Here is a 14,352-nt window from a genome sequence, read left to right on the forward strand (position 1 = left end):
GAATCCTTTTTTTTTTAAGGGCTATTCTGTTTTCTTTTTCTTTGATTAGAGCCATTTACCCATCACAAGGATAGCATAAGAAACCTTTATAACACTGGAGGTCTGCACTAGTTTCCAGAAATGACCACACTCTATAGTAATTAAGCTAATTCCCCCCCCCCCCCCAATGAGACACCTCCCCTCCTCCCCCCCCCCCCCCCCCCACATCTGTGTCAAAATGAAAAATAAATCCGGCCGACTTATCTTCTTTGAAAGCAGCATGTATAATATATGAGGACTATGCAAGGCCTTTGCGTGTGTTTCTGTATTTTGCTGACTCATGTTACATTTTTTTTCCCAAAAGAGTGACAAGAGTTCAGAAACCACGTAATATCAGCAATAAAACGAGGGGCAACAAAGCGTCACGGAAATTTCTGCTGGGAGAGAATGCAGTATCTAGTAACATAAAGCAATCTAAGTGTTTCCAAGCATCACAGCTGTGCCCAGAACATCATTCTCAAGCTGATGAGAAACCTCAGCAGCGGCTCACGTAACTCTTTAACCTCTTCTGTGCCACGCATCTTTGTACTCGCAAAAACACCAACAGGTGTCAAATTCACCAGCCTTTCTGTGCAGTACCACCAAGCTGCCGTTGTCCGTACGGGCTACCTTTCTCGGGCATTTGATTTTGGGAAGTGATTGATGGGAAAAAATGTAAGTTTTTATTGAAAACTTGCCTCCCTGTTTACTAAGCCACGCTAGCGGCTGCCGTGCGCTAATGCCGACACAGCCCATTCACTCAGAATGGGCTGTGTCGGCATTGCCACGCGGCTTAGTAAACAGGGGGGGTTGTTTTTTTCAGTAAGCTTTCCCTGATGGGAATTCATGATGGGGGCTCGAAGACTCTTGCATTTTGTATAATGATGGATTTTGTTTTAGATACGTGAGAAGGATGAGTGTTTTTGCTTGAGTGAGTGAGTTAGGCTTTCCTATCAAAACAATTGCTGTTCTGTTTTATTTATTTTATTGTTTTTTAATTTAGGATTTTATTGATATTGTAAACCTCTTGGTACTGTATTTTGGATTGGTATATTAAATGTTTATTATTGTGAGCCCATCAGGGACAGAGAAAGTACCTGAATATAATAAATAGACTGTTTTGGTTGTACCACAGAAAAATGGTATATCAAACACACGACCTGTACCCATAACCAAAAGAAAAGTGAGCAAAACCCCACTAAGCATACAGTAAGGAAATCAAGTTTACATCTGAGTCTTTCCTAACTGATGAAACTAAACTGTCACCTGGTGCCATTTAATTCAATAGTACTTGCAAAAAACAATTGGACTTCATTTAATTGACAGCTATAGCTAAGGGGCTCATATACTAATAAGCGAATGTGTTAAGAAGTATTAATGCAGGCCGCAGTGGTAGCATGCTAGCAAGGTGCACTCTTTCTGCACGTTAAAGAATTTTCTCTTGACTTGTTTTCCACTGTTTGCTTACATCTCATGGGGAAGCGTAGGGACCAGACACGGAATACCCCATGCAAAAGTTGGCCCCGGTGATAGTGGAGCCGTGGATTACTTTGCTTTGAGCAGAGGAACTGGACCGATAATTCTCTATAGATTGTGTAAAATTAGGCCCCAGGATGATGCGAGCTAAGTGCGAATTCTATAATGACAATTACATGCATAATTGCCATTATAGAATACTACCATAAGTTCACAGTTACTTGCCTATCTTTAAGTATGAGCATTTATGCTACCTCAATGGCTAATGTAAATACTTGCCATTCTGTAACCCACGAGTGTAAATGCTAGGCACACTCTTGACCCGCCTATGCCCCTCCAAGGCCCATGCCCCCTTGCAGTTGTGCACTTTGGATTTTGTAGAATACCAGCTAAGGGCAGTTACATGGGTAACTACAAATTAGTGCCAATTATAAGGCAATTATTGGTTGTTAATGTCAATTAGCAGCTAATTAAGGAATTATTTTACATACATAACTGACATTATTCTATAACTTGCACATGCAACTTTGCTTGCAAAGCATAAAATTGGGCACCCAAGATAATAGAAATAGAGGGTTAGGTGGTAATTCTATAAGGAAGGTGCCAAGAATGAGCTGCCAATAGTTCACATAAATAAACTGAATACTGGCATATGTGCATACATACAGGGCCACCGAAAGACTGGGCCGGGCTCGCCCCTGCTGCCCTCATTGCCCCGCCCCCCCCCCGATGTTGCCACCGCCACTGCCCCCTCCATCCCACCGAGGTCACCACCGCTCCCCCCCAAGATCGCCGCAGTCACTGCTCCCCCCTCCACCCCCGAGGTCGCCGCCGCCACTCCCCCCTCAACCCCCCCCCCTGAGGTCGCCGCCACTCCCCCCCTCCGTCTGCCACCGAGCCGGGCCCCTGCATTGAAATCGCAGTCTCACCTCCCTGGGATTCTATGTATCGTGGTGAGATTTCTGCATGGAAATTGTCACTTTGGGTTTTGATAAGTCCTCCTGCCCCTCCATAACAATGCACGTAAGCTAATTGGTTAAGAAGCTAATCAGTGTTGATAATTGGATGTTAGCCAATTATCAGCAACAAATTAGCATTAATTAGAATTTACGCGTATTCTGTAATACCACATGTAAATTTTAGCAATGCCCATGACCCACCCATGCTCCTCCCATGGTCACGCCCCATTTTGAGATCCACACGGTCCTATATACGCGCATTGCTTTATAGTATACGCTTAGCAAGCTATGCGCATAAATCCTAATTAGAGCCAATTAGTACTGATAGTTGCTTGTTAACATCCAACTATTGGCATTGATTGGCTTGTTACCCAATTAAGTTCCATGCACAATTGGCTATGCGTGCCAATTTGCGCGCAGAACTCTAGTCGCCATGTGTTGAATCTGGGGGCTTATGCTGAAAATAAGTGCTAAGCTTCTAACTTTTGTACCCCTTCCTAAATCTACCCCATTGCCACCACTTTTTAAGCTCCTAAATGTATGAGTTCAGAGGGCAGTTCTATAAAAGGCACTGAAAAGTAAGAGGCCAAAACCTGTGCAGTAAGGGGGTCTTTTACTAAAGCTTAGCTTGAGCTATCTGCAGCAGAGTCCATTGGAATAAAATGGGCCCTGCTGCAGATAACTAAAGCTAATTTTTAGTAAAAAACCTCTTGAAATAGTATTCTACAGGGTGAGGCAAAAAAAGAAAAAAGTAACTCCCTAGAGTTGTTTGCTGTTTTCTCAACAACTGCTTTGAATTTAAACATGAAATTTTACAGCATTATTTGTTATTATCTACGTTTATGTGCCAAGTGGAATGAAATTATTTTTAAACACAGAGAAGTTTCAGACTTTTTAGCGTGACCCAGGGCCACCGAGAGAATGAGCCAGGCCTGGGGCAGGGCCGCCGCCACCGGGCCCGGGCCAGGGTCACTACCTGCAGCTGGATCCCCCAGGATCACCACCGCTGCTGCTCCCCCCCGCTGCAGCAAGGTCCCGAGGCCCCACCAGCAGAAGAAGTCTTCCTCCAGTGCTGCTCTTCACTCCTCTGCATTGCCTGCCCTGTCCCTACGACTGCTTTTTCTCTCACTTTGCGCACACTCGGTTTAAAACTGAGCCAGCGAGGCCTGAGGGAAAAAGCAGCCACTTGGCAGGCAATGCGGCGGAGTGAAGCAGCGCTGGGGGAAGACCTCTTCTGCTGGTGGGGCCTGGGGGGGACCCCCACCAGCCAAACCAGAGGCCCTGGCCTGAAGACCTGCTGTGCCTGCTCCTCCACGGCCTCCAAGGGGGACCCGGTGCAAGAGTTTTCTCTCTCCTGCTCCTGTCGGGACGCGATCACCCAGGTCCCATCAGGAGCAGGAGAGAGAGAAAGAGAGAGAGAGAGAGAGAGAGAGAGAGAGAGAGAGAGAGAGACCCTGGTGCTGGGCCCCTCTTGGAGGCCAGACCCGGGGAATTTTGCCCCCTGACCCCCCTCTTTGTGGCCCTGACATGACCACCCAGAGATTTTCATGCGTTCACAAATGTTTGCACGGTAAGTGGCGGATTTTGTAAATCTGATTTAATAGACCTTTTGCTTCTAGTGTGGGGATTAATTCAATATATATTTCTAGAAATATCCCAAACACTGTCTAATCTAATAAATTCATAGTTAGTATGTTATCACAGCGTATCCACCATTCTCATTCATAAATTAACATTGTTTATTAGACGGGGATCCTCAGATTTTTTTAACCGTCTCCACCATCTGGGAACTGTGATGGATTTTGTAAATCTGCATGTCTGAGAGGAGCTAATCACTGCATGCATCATGCTTACTGTTAATGATGTCACAGTGATGTAGACTTTTGTCTGGGGATCAATGTTGGAGGCCGATCACAAGTTCCACCCACCCAAGCCACAAACAATTGCTGAACTCAAGGAAGCGCTGCAGATGACCTGGGAGAGCCTGTCACAGGGACCGATCAAGAAGGCTGTTATGAGCTTCCCGAAGCAACTGCATAACTATTAAACAACATTTAATTATCTTAAGCTATGTTGATGTTACTGACATTTTAGTGTTACAACTTAGCAATTTTTGCGTGTTAAAAATGTTCAAACTAAAAAAAAAACACAGGAAAGTAATGTTATTCAAATGATACAATTAACAATGTGTCAGAATTTCACAGTCACTGTAAATAGCTCCTGGCTGGTTAGATGGCCCAACTGGCTATCCGCTCATATTCAGTGCATCACCGGCTAAGTTTGGCAGCCAAATTAGGCTGCCAAAATAGCAGGCCTATCTTTGGCCAGTATCAATTTAACCAGCCAGTGCCGAATATTGACTTGGCCGGTAAAGTTGAAACCAGCCATAAATAAACTGGATATTCAATGGCGGTCACCAGAAATGGTTACCTCCCGTGGTCTGAATATCATCGCCTTTGAAACTGATCTTCTAAAAAGTTAGTGGCCCTGCCACTTTGACTGTCTAAGACCATTGTCATCAGTGATCTGACGCATGAAACCCCACAAAGGAAAATGAGTTTCTATTAGCTGTTTTCTGCTTGTGAGCCCAAAAGTATCAGGTGTATTGAAGTACCTTGTAAATAATGGGACGTTCCTTTTAGAGTATTGTATCCCACCCTATATTAAGTACAGGGATGCAGAGTTAGCCCAACTTAGTATAATTATCTAGAGGAAAAGGTATTTCTTCAGCTTGGATACTATTCACTGCTAAAAAACAACAAACATGACAACAAGAAAGAAATGCTACAGGTCTAGCATGGTGTGCATCTATTTTCTTGCAGTATTGATAAAAGGGCTGATTGGAGGCAGAGGGAGAAAAAGAACAAATTAATAATTTATTACTTCAAATTGCTTAACACCATTGCTTTGAAGTGATATATGTGAGAACGATCTCCTGATTGATGAAGATTATTTAGCATCATCTCTCTCTCTCTCTCAATCTCTCTTTTTCTCCCCCTCCTTTTCTCTTTCATTGGTATGTACATTTATGGACAGTAACATCAGGTAAATTATTCAAGTATATGCTCTATTTGAAACATTCCTGTTCATTTTTCTACCTAGGTCCTTTTCACAAAGTATGCTAGCTAACACACTGTACCAAGACCCTGGCCCATTTTCCTAAATAACTCAGTCAGGGGAAATTATCAGCATGGGTTATTGTTAAGACAGGTTATTTTACCACAAGTCATACTATTTTAGCACAGGGTCCCATTTTATGCAATGAGACCCTGTTTTAAAATAATCTGATGGTAAAATAACCCTGCTTCGGTAGCTCACATTGATAACTCCCCCCCCCCCCTTAATGCAATAGGACTCTGTGCTAAAATAACACAACTTGTGATAAAATAACCTGACTTAACACTAGCCCATGTTGATAACTTTCCCCTAAATTAGAGAAAAGATCCTAATAAAAGCCTCATGTGTTGATGCCACCACAGCTTCCTTTATAGACAAAAAGGAAGTGAAACTGTGGAACCAGGGGTGGCCACAGGCAGGAGGAACAGGATAAGGGAGAACAATAGCTGTTCTCTGCTCTGCTTCAGGCTCCCCTCCTCTTCCCTGCAGGCTATCTGGAAGGAGGGGGTTGAAACAGAACACCCCTAGTGCTCTGCAGGGTTGCCAGGTTTAAATAAATTTTCCGACCCCAAACCAGTTCAAAACCCACCCCAAACCGCACACCCCCGCCCCTGCTGTCATCAACCCCGCCCCCTCCGCCCACAATGTCACTGATGTCGTTAACACATAGCTAACACGTCATTTACACGTCTTAACCACGCCCCCCGCAGGGCGAGAAAACCCGCAGCCGGCGGAGAAAAACAACCCGCCCAATGAAATTAAAAACCGCCCAAAAAACCGCGACCTACAGCGGGCAAAAATTTACCCCAGTGGGTCGCAGAAAGCTGCCCAATTGGGCGGGAAAACCGCCCATCTGGCAACTTTGCTCTGGAGTCTGAAAAGAAGTGGCGGAACTGAGTTCTAGGCCATTGCCCTCAAAATTAAGCTCTTGTCCCCACTCTTAGGTCAATTATTTTTTTTTTTATAAACCAAAGCCGAAAAAGAATTTTCTTAGATTTGTTTTATAGGAAATAATTTGAAGTCATTTAAAGTGTGTTTGCTTAACTTGAATGAACTTGCAAGTGCACATTTTTACTATTTGAGGAGCGTTTCATTTCTCATATTATTAAATCCAACTTTGGAGCCCTTTTACTAAAGTGCACTAAGCGCTAATGGGGGCTTAGTGTCACAACTTGGGGTGAGCCTTCAGTCCGAAACCAAGTTGATGATATCTAGCCAGCTTGAGGGCTAGACCCCGACTGGTGGCAGGTGAGACCACAGAACAAGGCTGGACTGAAGATAAGGCTGAAGTTTGAAGGCAGGACTGGAGCAAGACAGGGAGCAGGGCAAGAACAAGGCTGGAACACAGAGCAGGAGCAGGGCCAGAACACGACACAGGCAGGAACAGGAGACAAACTGGAACAAAGCTGCAACACACACTAGATAACTCTAGGAGACCTGTTGCAAAGGCCCTGGCTAGGAGCCAGGAACTTTTTTTAATACTACCAGACAGGAAGTGATGGCATCAGCCAGCGTCCTCTTGCAGACCTATACAGGAAATGGTGGGTTTCCAGGAAGTAAACAGATCCTTCTTGGCAAGGAATACTGCTGAACACCACAGAGAATAGGTGAGGAGCGTAACTGTATCCCTTCCCTGAAGCCCCTCCCTGGACCTGTGAGTTGAAAGGACCTGACACGGTACCATGTTTTGGTTAAGTGCTTGCTTCAGAGGTCTAAAATCAAACAATATGTAGTAGTATAAATTATATACATATAGAAAAGAATAAACTATACAAATGAAATTAATAAAAGTAGTATTTAAATCATTACAAGGTAAATAATAAAAAGATTATAAATAGTATGCATACAAGAAGTAGAGAAGAAAGGGGTGTTGGATGAAAATTTAAATATGTGCTCCAAAATAGATTATGCTTGTAATTTAGGAGCATAACTTTAGGAGCAGCGTAAATTTAGAAGCATAACCTTTATAGAATAAGGCCCATAGCGCAGCACTAAAATCCACAATACAGCATTGCAAATAAAGCATTTAGAATATAACTCTCCTCCCCTTCACAGATCTCTTGAAAGCTCACCAACCCCCCCCCCCCCCCTACCAACTTCCCTTACATCCCCCCATCCCCTCCTAACAGAAAGAATGCAAAACCTAGAAGGTTTAATAAAACCTCACGTTTGCTATTGTTTTCACTAAAAATAGCAATTGTTTTGTTCTGGCCAATATGGTGGCAAACTCCACCCACTGCCTTCAGCCCAGATAAAGGGCGAGATAGGTTCCTGTTGACTCCTGCAACTAAACCTCCTTGGAAAGCACAATATTGAAGCACCGCCCTCCACTGGCAGCAAAGCAGTTGAAGGTTTCCCACTCAGCTTACAGGGAAGAGTGACATGGGAGCACTTAGCGCCTCCAAAATAGGAAGCAGAAGTGCTTCTGCTTTAATATTCTTGCAGGTCCTGTGCTCTAATGGAAAACTTAGTGCAGCAATCTGCAAAAAGAAAAAAGCGCTATTTTAGGGACATGTCAGAAATGGGCTTAGTATGTGGGAAATACTCTAATCCATTTTCTTAGTTCATCTTAGTAAAAGGCCCCTTTATATTCTGTGAGCAAGGTCTCTGAGAAGGGACTCTTCTTCTATTAATCCAAATAAAGCCTTACTATAGAAATTCAGTTATTCACATAGCTGCTCTTCTTATTCTTAGTACTGGAATATTAGAATCACCTGCTCCATCTTTGTACTGTGCAGGGTTCACGGGGCATAATCGAACGAAAACGTCTATCTCCATGGGCGTTTATCTCCGAGAACGGGTCCGTGAAGGGGCGGACTGAACCGTATTTTCGAAAAAAAATAGATGTCCATGTTTTATTCGATAATTTGTGAGCTGGGCGTTTTTGTTTTTCAGCGATAATGGAAAATGAAAGCGCCCAGCTCAAAAACGAATAAATCCAAGGCATTTGTTCGTGGGAGGGGCCAGGATTCGTAGTGCACTGGTCCCCCTCACATGCCAGGACACCAACCGGGCACCCTAGGGGGCACTTTTACAAAAACAAAAAAAAGGTAAAAGAGCTCCCAGATGCGTAGCACCCTTCCCTTATGTGTTGAGCTCCACAAATCCCCCTCAAAACCCCGCTGCCCACAAGTCTACACCATTACTATAGCCCTAAGGGGTGAAGGGGGGCACCTACATGTGGGTACAGTGGGTTTGGGGGGGGTTGGACGACTAAGCATTAAGCAGCACAATTGTAACAGGTAGGGGGGATGGGCCTGGGTCCACCTGCCTGAAGTCCACTGCACCCCCTAACAACTGCTCCAGGGACCTGCATACTGCTGCCAGGGAGGTAGGTATGACCAGGGGCGTATCTGGACTCTGGCGGTAGGGGGGGGGGGGGCCAGAGCCAGAGAGAGGGGGCACATTTTAGCCCCCCCCAACGACCCCCCTCCCGCCGCCACTGCCGCCATTGCCAGAACCTCCCCACCAACGACTCTCCACCCTCTCCCCCTGCCGTCAACCCTCCCCCGCTGCCGTTGTTTACCTTTGCTGGCGGGGGACCCCAATCCCCCGCCAGCCGAGGTCCGCTTGCCGCCTTTTAAGATATTTCTTCAGCTGGCGGGGGACCCCAACCCCCACCAGCCGACCCGACGTCTTTAAAGTTCTTCTTCGGCCTCCGTGGCCGTGCTGTAGTTGACTGTTAAATCCAGTTCGGAGTCTGACGTCCCAGCACGTTGTCCTGCACGTACAACGTGCTGGGACGTCAGACTCCGAACTGGATTGAACAGTCAACTACAGCACGGCCACGGAGGCCAAAGAAGAACTTTAAAGATGTTGGGTCGGCTGGCGGGGGTTGGGGTCCCCCGCCAGCTGAAGAAATATTTTTAAAGGCGGCAAGCGGACCTCGGCTGGTGGGGGGTTGGGGTCCCCCGCCAGCAAAGGTAAAACGGCAGCGGGGAGGGTTGACGGTGGTAGGGGGGTCCAGGGCAAAATCTGCGGGGGCCCAGGCCCTTGTGGCCCCACGTAGATACACTCCTGGGTATGACATTTGAGGGTGAAAATAAAAAGTTGTGAAACATCATTTTTTTGTGGTGGGAGGGGGTTAGTGACCACTGGGGGAGTCAGGGGAGGTCATCCCCGATTCCCTCTGGGGGTAATCTGGTCATTTAGGGCACTTTTTGGGGCCTTATTCGTGAAAAAACAGGGTCCAGGAAAAGTGCCCTAAATTCTAGCTACAAACGCATACTTTTTTCCATTATCGGCGAAAGGCGCCCATCTCTGTTCGGGTGATAACCATGCCCCAGTCCCGCCTTCACCACGCCTCCGACATGCCCCCGTCAACTTTGTACGCTTCCGCGATGGAGTGCAGTTGAAAACGTCTAAGTTCGGCTTTCGATTATACCGCGTTATTCGTTTTTGTGAGATAAACGTCCATCTCCCGATTTAGGTCGGAACTTGGGTGTTTTTCTCGTTCGATTATAAGCAGGATAGCCATATTGGTTATGGAGAAAATGGAAGTCCTTTGCAAGCTGTGATACCTCTTTTTTTTTAAATTTGAAACAACAACACAATAAAAAGATCCCAGCCTTTATAAATTCCACTGTTATACCAAAATATAAATCTCATACAGGAATGCATTTAGCAGTGTTGCAAGTCCTGAGGGTCTTTTTGAACAAAATACAAGCAAAAATGCAAAACATTACCTCCATCTTGAGAATAAAGTCTATGCATAGTCCTGGTAGACCAGTAGAGGGAGCCCTAACACTGCTATCAGGAAGGTTCACCCGGCACAGCTAAGATAATCAGGGAGGAAACCGGCTTCCTAAAGTGCTGTGCAAACTATTATTTGGATGGCAAGTGATAGACGAGGCTCGTTAATGCTGTCTGAGTATAACAAAGTTCTAATAATAACTTGGTCTGAAGGAAGCAATTCATTGGAAAAAGCTAGATTTGATGTGTGTATATTTACCTGAGTAGTAGGGGCAACTTAATGTCAGCTCAGTCAAGTGTTTCTTTTCCTTATCTATGCAATTAAAGCTTGGCAACAAGCATGCATAAATAAAATGCTCAAGAGAATCCTGAATTTTCAAGTCCTTTTTCAGTTCACATTGTTATTTGGAATTTAACCTTGCTGAGTTGAAACCATCCAACTTCCACTTAGGGCCTACTGTATGTAGAGATCTGTATGGACCAGAGTATTTAAAGAATAAGTTAGCCCTCTACAAACCGTTGAGGCCTCTAAGGTCCTCACAAGGAACATCACTATCTGTACCCTCATTAAAAGAAATTATACGATGCAATACTTGTTAGTGAGCCTTCTCAGGAGTAGCCCCAACGCTCTGGAACTCGCTTCTAGAGGGGCTACATCTAACTCAAGACTACCTCTACTTCAAAAACCAGGTGAAAGCTCTGAAGCCTTTAATACATGTGGAGACTTACTATTCACTCACTCTGTACCTGATCTAGCTTGCTGCACACCCTGTAACTTAGACCAGTTCCTCATATCTTGCTCAACTGTACATATAATTCGCCTTGAGTTTAGCCATCCATCTATTTATCTCAATTAATTTTGTGCTACTCATATGCTCATATTAGCCCTTTCCTCAAGTCACTACACTGGCTTCCCATCCATTTCCGCATACAGTTCAAACTCCTCTTATTGACTTATAAGTGCATTCACTCTGTAGCTCCTCAGTACCTCTCCACTCTCCCTACATTCCTCCCCGGGAACTCCGTTCACTGGGTAAATCTCTCTTATCTGCACCCTTCTCCTCCACCGCTAACTCAGACTCCTTTCCTTTTATCTTGCTGCACCATATGCCTGGAATTGACTTCCTGAGCCGGTACGTCAAGCTCCATCACTGGCCGTCTTCAAATCTAAGCTAAAAGCCCACCTTTTTGATGCTGCTTTTAACTCCTAACCCTTATTCACTTTTTCAGAACCCTTATTTTATTATCCTCACTTTAATATTCCCTTATCTCTTGTTTGTCTGTCCTAATTAGATTGTAAGCTCTGTCGAGCAGGGACTGTCTCTTCATGTTCAAGTGTACAGCGCTGCGTACGTCTAGTAGCGCTATAGAAATGATAAGTAGTAGTAGTAGTCCCTGTCTACATATCTGCACTTGGCCCCTTGGCTACATAGTAAGATGTTTCATTGTATTGTAGGAACAACTTTAGCATCATATCTATGTTATTTCAATGTTCTAATATGTGCTTACCAGGTGTTCTTTTGGTATTATGCTGACTTCATTTCATCTGTTTTTTGAATGCTCTTCCATGCTGCCTATTATGGTATAATTTATATTCTGCTGACATTTATCATATTCCTGTTATATGATGTTCTACAGTGCTGTTAAATGTGTATATTTCTGATACTATATCATGTTAAGTCCTGTTACTAGAATTCAATTTCCCATTTTCAGGTTTACCTCATTGATTGTATTAATGCTTGCATTTGGTCATTTTACTATTGTTTTGCTGTTAATAAAATTGTAAGTTTTATGTTAAACTCTATTACCTGAACATCACCTTGGGTGAATCTCTTCATAAAGGTGCTTAATAAATCCCAATAAACAAATAAATGAAATAAATAAATATTATGCATGTCATGAGTACACATAGGTATGCAAATACCTGCTTTTATAACAAATATGATGTGGAGGGGCATTTTCGATATGAGATCCAAATCTGATTTATCTAGTGCCATACATGTCATTTTTGAGCCAGAAAAACATCTATCTTTTTGGATCCAAAGTCGCCCTATTTTAGAAGTTTCTGTGCTCAGTGTATCTTTCTTTAAGGCCCATTTTTAAACAAAAAATGTTCAAGGGAAAAATGCATAAAAACAAGCCACTGAGATGTCTGGGGGCCAGCAGTCTTACTAGACTAGCCACATAGACTTCCCAGCAGAGCAGTGGGGCAACCTAGGGGGCACTGCAGTGAACTTCACATAAAAGGTCCCAGGTACACATCATATCATAACCCCCTTATTTTGTATAGTGAGCCCTCCAGGAATAGGAAAAGAATGTTCTGTACCCAACTGTGCACCAATACAATAGCCCTTATGCCTGCAGGTGTCACCTATATGTGAGATTAGTAGGTATTTTGTGGGGTTTGGGGCACTCACACTTTTCACCACAAGTGTACCAGTTAGAATGGGATATGGGCCTGGGTATCCTTCTGCACTGACCACTAGGCTATTTTAAGAGGAATGGCGATTATATCTGTAGCCTGTTATATACTGTCACTTTTACCTCTTAAAGAAGTGTGAGGGGGATCAGTGACCACTTGGGGATTAAGGGGGAAGGTCATGCCTTTATTCCTCCAGTGATCTAGCCAAAAACATCCTATTTTTTGGCCTGGATTTTTAAAAAAATGTTCCATTATTACAGAAAGACTCCAAATCATAAGTCTGCCCTAGCCCCACCAAAACATGCCTCCAACACACCCTCTTGAGATTTAGATTTATACGGTCTGTGCCAGAGCTGGTGGTGGGAGGCGGGGCTGGTGGTTGGGAGGCGGGGATAGTGCTGGGCAGACTTATACGGTCTGTGCCAGAGCCGGTGGTGGGAGGCGGGGCTGGTGGTTGGGGGGGCGGGGATAGTTCTGGGCATACTTATATGGTCTGTGCCCTGAAAAGACTGGATGGACCATGCAGGTCTTTTTCTGCCGTCATCTACTATGTTATTATGTTAGATGAATTGCATGGAAAAACATCTTTAAAATGATGTGTATCTGTTTCAAAAATGAGCCCCTTGATGTATATAGATAAACTGGAAACTTAGCCATATGCTCTGTCTTAGGAGTATGGTTCACTCTTGGTATGCACAGAACTAACTGAGTTGGGAGACACGACTTTAATTTAAACCATAGAGTAAGCTCTTTATTAGTGGATCTCATAGTATCTGCATAGTTAGCTGAGAGAATAATAAAAAGACAATAGTTCTCATCACATTCCTATGGAGATTATCTGATGGTCCCTGACAACAAATGCATTGGTCCAGGTTTCTAGGCCTTAATATGTTGTTGAATATGCCTCTTTTGACCAGTAATATTAATGCTATGTCTATATTTGTTTATTGGTAAATTTGATATACCGCCATCTCAGAAAGGTCGTAGCGGTGTACAAGATAATATCCTTCAAAGCTAACAATGGGCTTGATTTGGTACATTTTTTTAAAAATACTATAGGTACAAAATGGGAGATAATTGTTAGGTGAATCAAGCCCAGTGTCCATTAACATAAGAACATGAGTGCATTTTTTGCATTATTGTTTTTTTTTTTCACAATTAGCTTCTTTTGCTAAACTGTCTCATATCTCTCTGTTGCGTACTTTCCCACTTTCTCAGATGTGAACAGTGGGCAATCCATCTTATTCTTCATCAAGTTTCATTCTGACTATTGCTCACAGATGTTCAGGCATCTACAGAGTGACAGCAGACAGACTGGGTAACCAGGAACACCTGGAACCAGTCTGTGATTTTCATGGGCACATCTGGAGCTTCCAGAATGATTAAAGTTCTAAGACTAATAGAATCAGTTTTATTGTCAATTTGCAGATAAACATTACCTATTCCAGATGTAGAATAATGAAAGCCAGTAGCTCATTATGAATGGAAAAAAAAATAACATCAGCCTTTGCTGTAATTACTATTTTGAGGCTACTGTGAGTTACCATTGACCCTTGAAAGCTTTTCATAAACAACTCCAACTCCTGTACACCCGTACTCAAGAAACTACAATGCAGGTTATCAACTCAAGTTTGATGTTCAGTGGTGGCAGACCTCACAAAGTTAAAC

The sequence above is a fragment of the Microcaecilia unicolor genome, chromosome 10 (assembly GCF_901765095.1).
Source record: "Microcaecilia unicolor chromosome 10, aMicUni1.1, whole genome shotgun sequence".
NCBI classification, from domain to species: Eukaryota; Metazoa; Chordata; class Amphibia; order Gymnophiona; family Siphonopidae; genus Microcaecilia; species Microcaecilia unicolor.